The following is a 14,793-nucleotide window of genomic DNA, read 5'->3' as shown; positions in this document are numbered from 1 at the left end:
CATAAGTTGGAAACATGAAGTTGTATGTTGAATATTTCCACTTGATAAGACCGTCATCCTTCCGTTTAGACCAAAAAGGCGGTCCGTTGCTCGATGACGTGTAAGGAAAAACATTACCGCTTTACAGTTGTTCATTTGTTCAACGCAAAAGTCTCCTAGCAGCCGAGTCACAGGGGATAAACACTGTATTGTGCTAATAATACTGTAATATACAGTTATAAACAAAGAAGGTAATTAGGCGCGTTTCATCCATCTGCTGCTTGTTGTACAGTACATCTCCCTGGTAACAGCGCCATGTTCGCGTGGTGTCGTCCAATGATTTTCAACGTTGTAAATTTGACTTCAACTGATTTTATATTACACTTTTCTTAGTAGATGTAGGAAATTACGATCCTGAATAGTGTTCTGAGGAACTATAAGGTTGTACATAGCATTGCAAAGAAAGTCATAGTCCTGTCAGTGGTCCAGACACGATTGATTCCTGCTCATTTGGACAAGTAGCCTAAACATCCACCGAGTGTTAAACACCACACCGAACTCCTTATCCGCACTAAAGTCACTAAAACAGCTCAGAATACATTGGCAGGTGAAGATCTACACACCAACCTGTCTCTCACAAGTCTGTGTCCAGAGTTTGACGCAAACAGGATCATAACGGTAAGATTTGTGTTTCCATACATTGTTTATTTAGTGAGCACTTACACATTAATGTGGTTCAGAAATTATGAATCTGCAATATATCTGTCATAAATACTAAATGTATAAATTATAAAGACACATTTTGGTTAAATTGTTTATTTTATTTGAGTTTTACTTTCACTTTCGCTATTATGTTGTTTTCAAGCTGGTAAACTGAAAAATGTGCTTCATTCGAGATATGTTTTGCGTTGGAGCAGTTATGACAGTTCATAACACAGCGTTCACCAATAATGTGTTTGTAGATTATGATCATGTGCTTTGAAAAGCAAATGCATGGCTTATAAGTAATTATTAAAAATAATATAAATGTAACTATACTGTTCTTATAATGCAGTATAGGTATTAATGACTATTTATAAATATATTTATAAATAGCCTAAGTATAAATGGAGCTATAGCCTAATTCATTATAAGCATGGACTTCACAGAAAGTGTTACCATGTGTTTTTAACTTTAAAATACAAGTTTTAACATCTACCTCCACTAATACTCAGTCTATATTATAGTGTCTGTGCCCTAAAGTCCCAGAATGCATTGTGTTGCTGACGTTACCGAACGCAGTGAGATTGTTTAGAAATCAGGAACGGTGATAAAGTTTAAATCCAGACTGGCTGGCACACTTCCCATAAGGTTTACGCATTAGGTCACATTCAACTACATGAGCGTTTACAGTACAAAAGCAATCCGGCTGAATGTGTTTTTCGTCTACCTCTGGAAGTGGTTGAAAGTGGACAAGCTCAAAATGTTTTAGACCCCGTTAGTCCGATCCACCAAAACGCATCTTAATAGGTATAAACAGGGCCTGAGATGAAGTGAAGCTTTACCTGGAGTAATTTAAATCAAATCTAGAAATATACTCTATTGTATGTGAGCTATAAAACAAAAAGTCTAGTTAAGTTGATATACTACTCTACAGCAACTGCAGATGAAACCATTTTTAGACCATTTGTTCAGATTTGTTTCCTTTCGATCAACCCATTTTTTTAAAGATTTGATTTTAAGATTGAAGTCCTTTAAAATAGAGTATTGTTTTTTGGAGGCATGAGTGTATAAGGTCATATAGAGATGCAAAATGCCCTCTAATATCAATCTCAATACTTCAATCACAAATTACATATTTTTATGTAGTTGTTTTGTGTAGAGTAGAAGACAGATTGTGAACTTCAACTGAGCAGGAATTGAAAAAAAAAAACACCTTTCACCTTTCACACACTTTAACTAGTGCACCTCTAACATAAACGTCCAGTAATAGACACACTCTTGCAAAAGCTGTTTGTGACCATCACATCAAACCACATTTCTTTCCGATCTGAAGAAAGAAGACCACCTCCACAGTTTTCAGTCTGACTCACACGTTGAGCTGCTGGGGTGTTTTAATTGCATGCATTTACTGAGTTGCATTCAAGACAAAAACATTGTAATATGAGATTTAAATAAAATCATACAAGAGCATATTATTCTATTTAGATATTCAGACATGTGACTAATGTTGTGCGCTTGACGAAATTACCATGAATTACAGTAATAAAATGCATTTAATGCCGCATGATCAGTTCTGTGTATGATGATGCTTGCCCTTTTGAATTGTATTAGAATGAACAAATCACACATTAATAAGATCACAGTAAACTGACTATTACTTACTAATGTTGCTTTTCCATTACCAGTACCAGCTCAACTCAACTTGACTCGACTCGGCTCGGCTCGCTTTTCGCTCCGTTTTCCATTGCAGATAGTACCTCCACAATAGTACCTGGTCGTCATAGCGACGCCGCAGGATACTGCCGTGACTTAATCTTTTACGGGAGACGCGCGAGACACACCCGCTACCCACACACACAGGACAATGGAGGAAATCGAGTGTATGCTGTTTTTGGATGTTTTTGTTTTTGCTGTTTTTTATTCAGGATACTCCGTCTGGCGCGTGCAATGATGACGCAGTGAATAGTGACGATTCTCTCTGACCAATCAGCAGTCTGCCGTGTTTTCACGTCACATTTTAGTATCGCCTCAGCTCGCTTAGAACTTCGCCGGAGGTGGTACGAAAAAAAGTACCTGGAAGCGGGTACAGGTACAACTTTTACACAGTGGAAAACCAAACAGAGCCGAGTCGAGTCGAGGCGAGCCGGTACTGTGTAGTGGAAAAGCGCCATAAGAAAACAGCTGGTAACACTTTATTTTGATAGTCCACTTTAGACATGCTAATAACTACAAGTAACTTTACAACTACATGTCAACTAACTCGAACCTAACAGTCTACTGATACTCTAATGAGAGTTAGGGCCTGTCCCAAATGGCACCCTAACCACTTCATATTTCGTCATGGGGTGTCCTACGGTCTCATTGACTTAACGGACACGTGCACACGACAGCCATTGTAAGTCCACAAGACCGAAAGTCGATATGAAGTGTGCCATTTGGGACAGGGCTTTAGTTGACGAAGTTGCAAAGTTACTTAAAGTTAGTACAATGTCTAAAGTGGACAATCAAAATAAAGTGTTACCAAACATCTAAATGACATAACACAAATAGGACCTAATGGAAATTTAGGAATTGATTAAATAATCTTTTAATTCTCTAAAACAGAGGTTTTTTACAATGGACTCAGAATGGTTTTGCGGGGAAAATCTGAAGAAAATATTATAACAGTGTAATTTTAATGAACCTCATCTGTCGACTTTATGTCGTTGAATAACGTTCAGTTTTGTCCAAGGCTCGTTTGCGTCACAATGGAGTGTGTGCATGAAAAAATCATTCAAGTAAAAAAAAAAACCCACACAAAATCACTGGACTTAGAGCTGTCATTCTCATGTCTGTGGTCATGAAGTATTACATTTAAATGTTATTGTTTATTCTTTATTACTGTGTTATATTTAGGGGTTCAAGCACGAAGTGCTGAAACCCTATTGTTATTGTTAATTTTCCCATGATGCAACATTCAGACATAAAACTGATCGGGCAGACCGAACTGTAAGTCGTAGAGACTTGAAACTTTGGGGGCTGATAGTACTCACACCGCCTACAGCGTCACCAAGGCCCGCCCCGGTCGGCCTGACGGGGGCGCTACAGCGGTCAAAAGTACGAAACGGCTCATAACTCATCAACCGTTAGGCCTAGGCTCAAGTGTCTTATATCGTTGGATTCCTTGGCTCGAGGCGGACCAGATGCATGTCTCGGATTTCCTCGCCCTTCAGCGCCAATTTCGAGGAAAATGCATTTTTTTAAAAAAACTATTTTTGCGAACTTCTCCTAGGTTTTTGGCCTGATCGGAACCAAACCACTGCAAGAATATTCTCTGGAGTCTGACAATCAATAATTTTCCAAAAAATTCAAAATTTCAATTAACGGTCAATAAGGGGAACCAAAATATTTGATAGCACCAGGGCCACTTTTACTAAAACGGTTATAAATTGTGAACGGGAAGAGATTTTTTTGCTGAACTTGGGATACATCTTCCTGAGCTCAATCTGAGATCACTTGAAAAAAAATAAACAATTGGCCACTTGGTGGCACTATAAAACGGTTATAACTTGTGAACAGAAAGAGATATTTTCGCAAAACTTCGGACACATGTTCATGAGCTCATTCTGAGGTCACGTGAAAAAAATCATGACAATTGGCCACTTGGTGGCACTATAAAATTGTTATAACTTGTGAGTGGAAAGAGATATTTTCGCTAAACTTGGGACACATGTTCATAAGCTCCTTCTGAGTTGACATGAAAAAAATCGTGACAATTGGCCACTTGGTGGCGCTATAATAGTGAAAAAAAATCATGAAAATAGCTATAAGCGCACCCAACCATTAGTCTAATGAAAATTGGCACGCAGTGTCTTTGTCCAGGGTGCCATGATAGTCTATGAGAACATTGGTGTGTCTCAAAAAACTCAGTATACGTCATTGGCACAATGCCTTAAAGGAGCCTTAGAAGTTTCAAGCCAGTGTTTTTTTCACAGGATTGACCTCCTAATATTCCTGAATCCTTGTCGAGTCCAACAATACCAAACATGCCAGGTTTTGCCTTATGGTTTTTGTAAGTGTCATTTAGAGCTTTAAAAAATTGTGGTTATCTTCAAAGCCGTTAGTCCGATCGAGACAACAACAAAAAAACAAAGGAAATTTGAAAACATAGGTAAATAGCTAAACAATAATGCCAAAATTTTTAAATTATGATAGGAACTGACAAAAAAAATAATTAAATCCAATCAATTTCACCCATGGATCATTTTGATGCTCTCACATGTTTGAAACGAACAATGATGGATTGTGATGAAATTTGTTTTGAAATGGGACTGGCGAATCCCTGTCCATACTGTCAATGACCGTTCGCAAAGACCCGCCCACTTTAGTTACTGTTGCTATGTCTGACAAGCGACGCCACTCTCACACCACACCAAGTTCTCACGCAGTGAAAAATACATTGCGGATCAGAGAGGAGACTGCGCGCTGACAGACAAGTACTTTTGATATGAAACAAAGTCTCACCTTTCAAATGTAGTCATTTTTTTAGAGACATTTAAACAATAAATACCGATTTGTGACTCTTTAATGTGTCTGACAGATCGCTGTAGACTCGAGGCTCAGTTAAAGCTGCTCGTGAACCGATCATCTCTTCCTTCTAGTTAATTTATAGCATTAAAATAAACATGAATGAACATAAAAGGAATGTTGTTTTAAAGTGTTAAGACATCAGTACACTTTGTTTTTCAAATTGAAATCTTCCAAAGTTAATCTACTAACTCTCCTGACTGCTTTGTTGGACAAAATGGCGGATTATGATTAGTCAGATCGCCTGTCAATCAAACTCCCTGCGAAGGGTCAATTGAGAATGCCCGTGCGCACAATCCTGATCTAATCGACAACTTTGCAGTTGCACATAGGAAAGCCCGGAAAATCCCGCTATAATGTAAGAGAGCATCTTTTTTTATGTATTTGGACCTAGGCCTAACAATGTGTTATGGTGCCCTGTCACCAGTGTTTTTTGTTTTTTTTGTGTGTTTTTTTTTGGTGAGCGTAGGCTACTCCTGATTTTGTTAGTCATCTCATCTCTTATATGCTGTGTATGATCATATCCTGCCCTATTCATGGTAGCCTACTCGCGGACATTGCGTCATCATGTCATCAATTGCGTCATCAAGAGGCCCGCCTTGATAATCCTACTTAAAGGGGGGGTGAAATGCTATTTCATGCATACTGAGTTTTTTACACTGTTAAAGAGTTGGATTCCCATGCTAAACATGGACAAAGTTTAAAAAATTTAATTGTACGTTTGATGGAGTATTTCTGTGCCAAAAATACGGTTTGTCACAAGTTTCGGAAAGTTTTTTTCGAGTATGGGCCTGTGTGACGTCAGTTGGGGCGGAATTTCCTTATACGGGTCCTAAGGGCACTTCTCCCGGAAGGGCGCGCGCACACCCGTAGACCAGAGTGAGAGAGCGAAAGCAGTATGCCCATCAAAGCGCTGTGCTTGGCTGCGCTGCAGTCACAGGACTTAAAGAAATAAACAGTGTCACCAAAGAAGTGTGTTTTTGGTTGCAAGGGCAAGACAACCCTGCACAGATTCCCAAAGAACCCAGCGTTAAGTGACCAGTGGATGGAGTTTGTTTTTCCAGAGCATAAATGGAGTTGTGCAAGTGTTCTTGTTTGTTCCCTGCATTTCGACGATGATTGTTTTAAAAACAAGGCCCAGTTCGACGCTGGATTTGCAGATCGTCTAATGCTTAAGTATGGAGCAGTCCCAACGATAAAGGTTCACGGTCGTGCGTTGGAGCCGCAGGCGGTGAGTAAAACTGCTTCAAATGTCTGTGTGTTGTTAGCTATCGGCGCGTCAGCACAGCAAGTAAACAACATGATCACGTATAGTTAATGTATCTATGGAGCATGCGATGTATGGTGTGTGTGTGTGTGTGTGTGTGTATGATTCGCGCTCGTGATTCTTTAGCTCCGCCCACACGGCACGCCTCCAGCCGCTCGTTTTTTTCCGGAAAGACTCGGTACAGCCTATCTTTCTTTTATAAATATAATAAAACTAAAGACTTTTTGGAGATATGAAGGATGCAATACTACTCTATAGGTACTCAAGATTAACATGAGATTGACTGAAACTGAGTGTTTCACCCCCCCTTTAAGGCCCCGGTGTTGGCTCGTTACGCCACTGATTATAATTGTCTAAACTCCTTATCAAAATTACATATTTACAACAAATTTGACACATATATGGGCACACTTTGAGTACTACTAATAAAAGTGGTGGAGATCAGGCAAGACTGTAAGAAGACTCAGACAAAAAGGTGCTATAACTGTAAAAACGCCATATATTTCCTATGGTAAACTGCCTGTATTGGCTGGAAATTGACTTTTTCATCTATGATGGCAGTTGTTAAATGCTTGCTAAATAAAACTTAATGTCTTTTGATGCTTGTGTGCTTAAAGGCCTTAAAGGCCTTAACTGCTTGAACCCCGATAAATGCTGCTTGCAGCTTTAATTCTTTTTGCTGCCTTATCCGTATATATGTTTGCAATTTTTCTGCTCTGGATGCTCCTGTCACCAAGAGATATATGTGACCCTGGACCACAAATCCAGTCACATGGGTCAATTTTTTGAAACTGAGATTTATTCATCACATGAAAGCTGAATAAATAAGCTTTCCATTGATGTATGGTTTGTTATGATAGGACAATATTTTGCCAATATACAACTATTTGAAAATCTGGAATCTGAGGGTGCAAAAAAACGAAACATTGAGAAAATCGCCTCTAAAGTTGTCCATTTATGTTCGCGATTGTGCGGCATCCACTCACAAAAATAAATGTTTTATATATTTATCGTAGGAAATTGACAAAATATCTTAATGGAACATGATCTTACCTTAATAGCCTAATAATTTTTGGCATAATAGAAAAATCTATCATTTTGACCCATACAATGTATTGTTGGCTATTGCCACAAATATACCCGTGCGACTTGTGACTATTTTTGTGATCCAGGGTCACATATTTATAATATCACATAATATTTTTCTCACAGAGAATAAATGAGTAAATGAGTAAAATATGGTCTTTTGCAAAGGGATCATCATATTTTGCGAAAATCTTGCAAAAACATTGCGAAACTCAGAACTACAGTGACATAGGAACATCATTATTGAAAAAAAGAAGAGAACTACAATGAGTTTGATCAACAACTCATGGTGACGCCTGAATACACCGCCTCATCCTTCTCTTTAAACCTCTGTAAGAAATAATAAAGACAGAAGATGTTTGATTATTATTTTCCTCATCTATTTACACTCTTAAAAATGCTGGGTTGTTTCAATCCAACTTTGGGTCAAATATGGACCAACCCAAATGTTTGGTTTGACCCAAAGTTGGGTTGAAACAATCCAGCATTTTTTTTATATATAGATTGATATACAATATATGATATTTGCATACGTGTCAAGTTCAACTGGCCTGTTTCCTATCTCATTTACACTGAGATATTTGCAACATTTAGACACTTTAGGTTCCAAAAACACATCTAAATGTGATCATACAGAGACACAACACACAGTCATTAGTTATCTCACCCTTTTATGTGAATTTTGCATGCAGTGTGTTGGATCAGCAACATATATTACCTCTTCTTTGTGGGTTTGAACTATTAAAACAATAATAAAAAATATGCATCATTGGGAAATGTATGCATGCACCATGTTATTAACGATCAGTCTTTACTAGAAATATAAATGATTGTTCACAAAATGTAGATGTTTTGTCTATTTTTTCACTGCAGCAATAGTAACTTGCCCTCTTCGGCTGTTTTTCTCAGTCGCTTGCAGATGCAGAAGATCCCAAACACAGCAACAATCAACAGAGACCCAGAAGCAGCAGTCGAGATCAACACTGGATTTACACGCGTAATGCCTGCAGAGATACATTAATGTAAGTCAAGTCTGATCGATGTATAGTAGGCTATACATGTCAAGGACAAAAAACTATCAAGGGATCCTTTCAGTTGGCACATTATTATATTAAAGGTTCATTTCTTTGTTTCAAACTTGGTTTATTAAAACAGGCCTACATTAAATAGGCCTATTAAAGAACAGGTTAAATTCAAATATGATGAATATGTAATAAAGTGCATATATTTAGCAAAATTCTGTTCACTAGAGTCAATTTTTTTCTAGCTAATTTAAATATTATGGTCATTGAATGGCTTTTCTGAGGTACAGTATATGTAACATTACATGACGCATTGTACGCAAGCTGTTTTATTGACTTCTTTCGGTGTAAATAATTAATGAACGATTACACAACATACAGATTGCAGTAAGTTGTACTGTATCTTTAACATACCTTCTGATGTTCATTTATGTTTAATTTTGTGCCAAAGGCCTAAGTCGAAATTAACTCCTCAACTTTGGATAAATTGCTTGTCAAGTTTACAGCGGTGGAAAGATCAGTGCTAGTTTTAGTTATGACTGCACAGCTATGAATCAAACAAAGCTCAAGCTAAGTATTCAGTTATTATGGGTCCAAAATGCTTTTGACATGATGATACACACTGTGTAGACAGGAAGTTCTCAAATTGATGCTTCCTTGTTTCTCAATCCTTCATGACCCTGAAAGATGTCTAGATGCCCTAGTGGAACGTACAAAATTATGGATTATTTAAACCGTTAATGCAAAACGTGACAGTGGGAGGTTAATTTATGCATGCCTCAGGTGGTTTTACTAAATATTTTCTACAACTACTGTTGACTCCTGCAGAATGCAAATGAGGGCAAACATTTAGACAAAAGTTGTTTAGTGTATTCCCGCCTTTAGAATGCCCATTGCCCAATCAGAATCATGAAATCAACATCATTATGGTTCAAATAATATAAACAAGAGAACTGCATTAGTTTGAGTTTTGACGGAGTCCCTAAAGGGACATGGTGCTAAAAAAAAAAAAAAAAGAGATGGGAGGAAAAAGTATTTTTTCAAATCTTTTGCGTTCTTTTGCAAAACCTGTTATTAGTTCGGACAAACACTTCCTGTTTATTGTCCCACTGGCAGTGTTTCAAAGCTCCGTAGGTGAATATTTCATAGATACGATACATAGATACAATAGTGTTTCATAGCGTTTGAATATAATGAAATGCGGTCAGTGTTTAACTCGAACAAACGAAGTTCTCGAAGTTCATTGTAGCAACAATGGGTTGTACATTAATATTAAAATATTAGCTCAAATGATCTATAGGGAATTTTAATAATCATGAATATGATTATTATTTTGCATATTACAGTTATATTAATTTATCGCAGCTGAACTAGATTGATATATGAATGATTACCATAACGGGTTATGGTTCGTCATTAATACATCAAGTCTTATTTCAGCTCGAAGTTATGGGATAACTTTAATGGAATTAAATTAATCAAACAATCTGTTTGTCCAGCAAACATTGCATGTAGGATTAACTTAACTCTCAAGGAAAATTATCCTTCTTACAAACACAAGAAAGAGTATCTTTTCCAGGCCTCTGTGTTTGTAAAATTAGGTTACTTAAATCGTACCAAGATAAAGCATATAGCTAAGATCGACATTTCAGTGACTTCGTAACAAGGGCAATTAAAACAGAGTCAGTCAAGGACATATGGAATTTAATAATTGGACTAATACATCGAACTAAGGAATATATCAAACTACACGTTACACACGGATTATATGTCTATGTACATAAAATACAGTTAAACAATACAAGACAACGAATAACAGTGAGAGAGAGAATAAAATGATCAGAATTAGAGAAAGATATGAATGACAGAAAAGGATGAGAGAGAGAGAGAGATAAGAGATGAGATCGGAAGTGAAAGCAAAAATCTGCGATCAGAGATCGCAGTAGGCTATGGCAAAAATCACAGACAGTGACCCTTAAGAGACAACAAAGAAATCACATTTAGAAGTTCAATTCAATAATCGATACTTGCATATGGTTCTCTTTGTATGAGGAAGGAAGGCAAGAGTCCTGCGTGTGTCTTTAAAAGCAGCGTGAGTCGTCTGAGGGGAGGCGTGCGCGTGCTGTGTCTTCCATGCGAGCGCGAGCGCGAGCGCGGGAGGTTCAAAGGGTCTCTTTCTTTGAGGTGAAGTTGCCGGGAATGATTCAGGCTAAGTTCATTCAGCTCGTGAATGAACAGAGGCGAATAGGAAAACTAAACTAGACTATAAAAAGAAATAAAAGAGAAGAAAAGAAAAGCAGGCCGAAGCCGGTCCGGACTTGGGTTTGGAGGAGGAAGAAGAGGAGGAGGTCAGAGCGATCGATGAGAGCAAGAGAAGGATGAGAGAAGGTTTGGACTTTTTATCAGTGTCCCGTGTACGCCTCCTTTTTCGTGAAGGACGAATCAGCAGCAGGAAGATTGTCTTGGTGTGTTAATGCTGCCCGACCCTCGTGTGGAATCACGAGGGAGCAAAATATAATATTATGCTTGGGGAATTAACACGCATGGAACAATAACGTTTATCACAGTCTCTTATCAAAAATCTCCTTCGTCGTGCAAAGGGGATTAAAACAATACTAAGGACCAATATTGACAAAGATAGCAACATAGAGATACATTATTTTGGTTGAACAAAGGCACTTTAAAATTACCTTACTGTAATCCAAAAACACAACTATTCTAATATCACACTGGTGAACATGCAAATCACCCGGAACCCTCTTTATACAGTTGTAATAGTTGGTCAAATGAAATTTTACTAGTGGAAGTCCAAATATGGCAATGTGCGTGTGTGTGTTAGAATGTCGCGTTGGAATGTTGCGCTTCCGTTGTCTCTCTTGCATAGGGCTGGATGAGCTTGGTGGTAAAATTTTATGACCAATGGTCCATGAGATCGGATTACGGGATGCGATTCTACTGGGAGAACATTCTTCAAAAATACATGTAAGAGCCGAACACTCGAAGATCATACCTATATGATCAAAACAACATTAATCACAAATACATACAGGAAGTTCAGATACAAGTCCAGGGTTCTCAAGTTTTATCAAAAGCTTGGAGTGAGATCACATGCGGTTAGGGGAGGAGCCCTAATGGAGCCCCGCCCCCGCCCGTCCGTCCCCGCCCCCCAATTTTAACCATTGTTCATAATTAACCAGCACAAATTGAAATTATAACAATTGGTAAATCTGATAAATGACAGAGCAATTAATCAGATCAAATATAGGCTACTCTTTAATGTTATATTTCAAAATTACAAATATACAAAAATATAACAAATTGCTCCAAACAGTTTGGAAAAACAAATCTTTTTGCATTTTGAATGTGTCTAGTCGTAATGGTATAATGATTTATTGTGTGGTGGGACATTGTGAACAAATGACATAGTAGTAAGGTGTGTGTGTGTGTGTGTGTGTGTGTGTGTGTGTACACAAGAGTACACACTGCAGCTTATGAAATGTGTTTTGTGTTGTAAGTGTTTGTTGCACATTTTGACGCCTTGATAACATTGATATATTTAATGTTCTGGCCTAAAAATGTTAGACGAGCTTTCTTAATTCCAACTTACCTTCTCCATCACGACGTGTGTTCGCGTGATGTTGTTGGTTACTACTAGTAACGAACGTACGGCGGCCGAGAATTTTCCGTCAACTTCCGTGTGTTCGCGCCTATGGTTCGCGCATCTATGTTGCCTGGCGGCAGGACGCTTCACTTTGTGTGCCTGCGCCTCGTATACAACGTTATATATAAAGCTTGCAGGACAACTTGGTTGGCATTGCCTTTTCAGCGTGAGAAATACACGGTGTGGCGTGTGAGCGTGTGAACTGGTTGAATTGCGTGTGTCTCACGGCCAATGCGTGAGACTTGAGAACCCTGCAAGTCTGAGTTACATACATTGAAAGGACATTAAGTTAAACACAAAGGATGTTTGTGTGTGTGTGTGTGTGTGTATGGTGTGTGTGTGTGTGTGTGTGTGTGTGTGTCATTCAGAATTCAGGCTGCTTTTGTGAACTCTTGTCCTTTCCCCCACCCTTTCGGGGGAGGGTCGGGATGTGAGTCCCGTGAGTTGGCGAGATTTGAATCAAGGGACTAGGTCGACCCTTTTGCTCAACGCTCGGCTTGTTATAAATGTGTCATGTGCCAGGGAGGCCCTAGCCCGAGCGGCGCCCCCGCTGGTCAACATGCCCCAAGGGGATCGTAAACAGAAAGTTCTTTGTTTACTGTATTTTGCAAATCAGGAGTCGCCATTTCAGAACATCTGGCCGGATGCCAAGTCAGTGTTGCTACATCATCTAAATGTTGTTAAAACACAAAATGACAGTTTTCCAATCCTTAGATAACGAGCTACAACCAATTTGTCTCAAAATGAGACTTATAATTTAAATTGATCTCTATGATGAGAATTTAGAAGTTAATTATGCTAATTGCATCGGTATCTGTATGGAATAGCTTAGCAGGGCATAGTGTGACAACATGCCCCACCTCCACAACTGGGATTTAAACCGGGTTCTTCTGCTAGTTAGTGAAAACATTAAAGAACTATGTCAACTGTTAAATAAAAGATACAAGATTAAAATAGTCTCAGATATGTCTTATTTGAAATAAACACAAAAAACATTGGTGAAAAATAAACTTAAGAAATTAACTTTTGCTATGGTTAAATAAATGTTCAGTGATATCTTCCAAAGATTTTTTTAATTTTGGTGCAACATTTTCTCTCTATAGTGGTTATATGGCAACTAGTAAATACATCAAGTTTCATCATGCTGGCATGTGTGGGAAGTTTTAAACCATGAGTGTTACAACTAGTCCCGCATTAGTTTGTGTCCCGCTCTCCCCTATAGTACACAGGGTTAATTACGCTTCTCTACTCACCATAGACAGTAACATTGTATCTGTATTCTTTCTCTATTTTACCACTGATGGTTATCAGATAAAGTCCAGAGTCTTCAGTTGTGGTGTTTGTGATGGTCAGAGATCCAGTCTGATGATCCAGCTTCAGTCTGCCTCTGAATCTCCCATCAGGACCATCATGTGTTTTGAATATTCCAGGGTCTGCGTTGATTTCAGCTATCAGAGACTTCTGATCTCAAAACTTCCACATTATAATATCGCCTTTCTGTATTTCAGTAAGATTAGTGTGTAAAGTGACAGAATCTCCCTCAGTTATGGATACCGTCTTCATGGCACCACAGAACACTGGGAAACAAACATTTTACATTACCGTAAGATATTCAGTGTGTCAAAACAAGTTGGTTTAACCAAGCTTAAACTAAAACATATTTTGAAATTACAAACTTTGGAAATACACTTGCGGCTTTGTAAAAAGTTTAAACACTGAAGTTAATTAAGTTTTTGAAATAGACACAATGGCTGCAGATCTGTTTAAAGTAAGTTTAATAGGAAGTAATGTATCTTCTGATGATTTTAGGAAAGCATAAGTAGAATTATAATGTAATACAATTGGTTAGAACTACTAGATCTCTCTGATATACGTCTGCTAGAAGTGAAGTTAAAATCATGTTTTTAACTTACCGATCAGAGGCCAAAAGTAAAAAGTGCAAAAAACAAATGAGTGATACATTTTCTTTCACAGATCAGGGGTCTGAAATAGTATCACTCAAGACGTGTGATGAACCTGAGAACATCTGTGGTCTGCTTTACTGCAAAGAAAATAAAAGTATGTGTAAAGAAACTCTTTGAAATCTCTACTTGTGTGTGTGTGTGTTGGGGCTGTTGTCCAATTCCGGAGTGTTTTTTTCTGTAAACCACAGTCGCTTGTTTTTTTTGTTTTTTCTCACAGGTCTGTGTGCCATTGCTTAAATGAGACGACATTATACACTCTTTCTTAGACTGGATGAATTTAGTAATTTAGTCCAGGAAGAAATGCTATAACTTATTTATCTCCAAACAGGGAAGTTCCAGATGTGCCAGTTATATTTACTTCTACCTGGAGATTACTGCATAAATCTTCTTCTGTCACAACAATAACCAACACACAGTTACAAAACACACTCTCTCAATAATTTAATAATTTCCATCTGGTCTGAATATTTTGCTTATGGTTTATACTCCAATCCATTTTGTTGTGTATCTGATTGGAATCTGATCTTACTGATGTCCACACTGTGC

General features: G+C 38.1%; 1 protein-coding gene and 1 long non-coding RNA gene across 4 annotated transcripts in view; one reads left to right on the top strand and one right to left on the bottom strand.

The window, feature by feature from the left end:
• Positions 1-14,264, bottom strand: part of LOC311294954 (ladderlectin-like) — a 69,439-nt gene extending 55,175 nt beyond the window's left edge. The window contains exons 1-3 of one of the 3 annotated variants that reach the window (XR_014628151.1): positions 13,537-14,264; positions 8,488-8,604; positions 8,309-8,338 (exon numbers count right to left, since the gene is read on the bottom strand). The gene's annotated coding sequence lies outside the window, so the exon portion shown is untranslated. Of the gene's footprint in view, positions 1-5,385; positions 8,605-10,653; positions 12,839-13,536 lie in introns of those variants that run through there. The other 2 variants (XM_084416078.1, XR_014628150.1) reach the window with 2 other exon arrangements.
• LOC311294967 lies at positions 140-14,345 on the top strand. The gene is made up of 3 exons (XR_014628154.1): positions 140-657; positions 8,510-8,622; positions 14,258-14,345. It is a non-coding gene; the product is annotated as an uncharacterized lncRNA (long non-coding RNA).
• The last annotated feature ends 448 nt before the right edge of the window (positions 14,346-14,793 follow it).

The sequence above is a fragment of the Rutilus rutilus genome, assembly GCF_951802725.1.
Source record: "Rutilus rutilus genome assembly, chromosome: 8".
In the NCBI taxonomy this organism is placed as follows: Eukaryota; Metazoa; Chordata; class Actinopteri; order Cypriniformes; family Leuciscidae; genus Rutilus; species Rutilus rutilus.
Note: the sequence above shows the minus strand (reverse complement) of the source record. Positions and strands in the feature narration are given on the sequence as shown.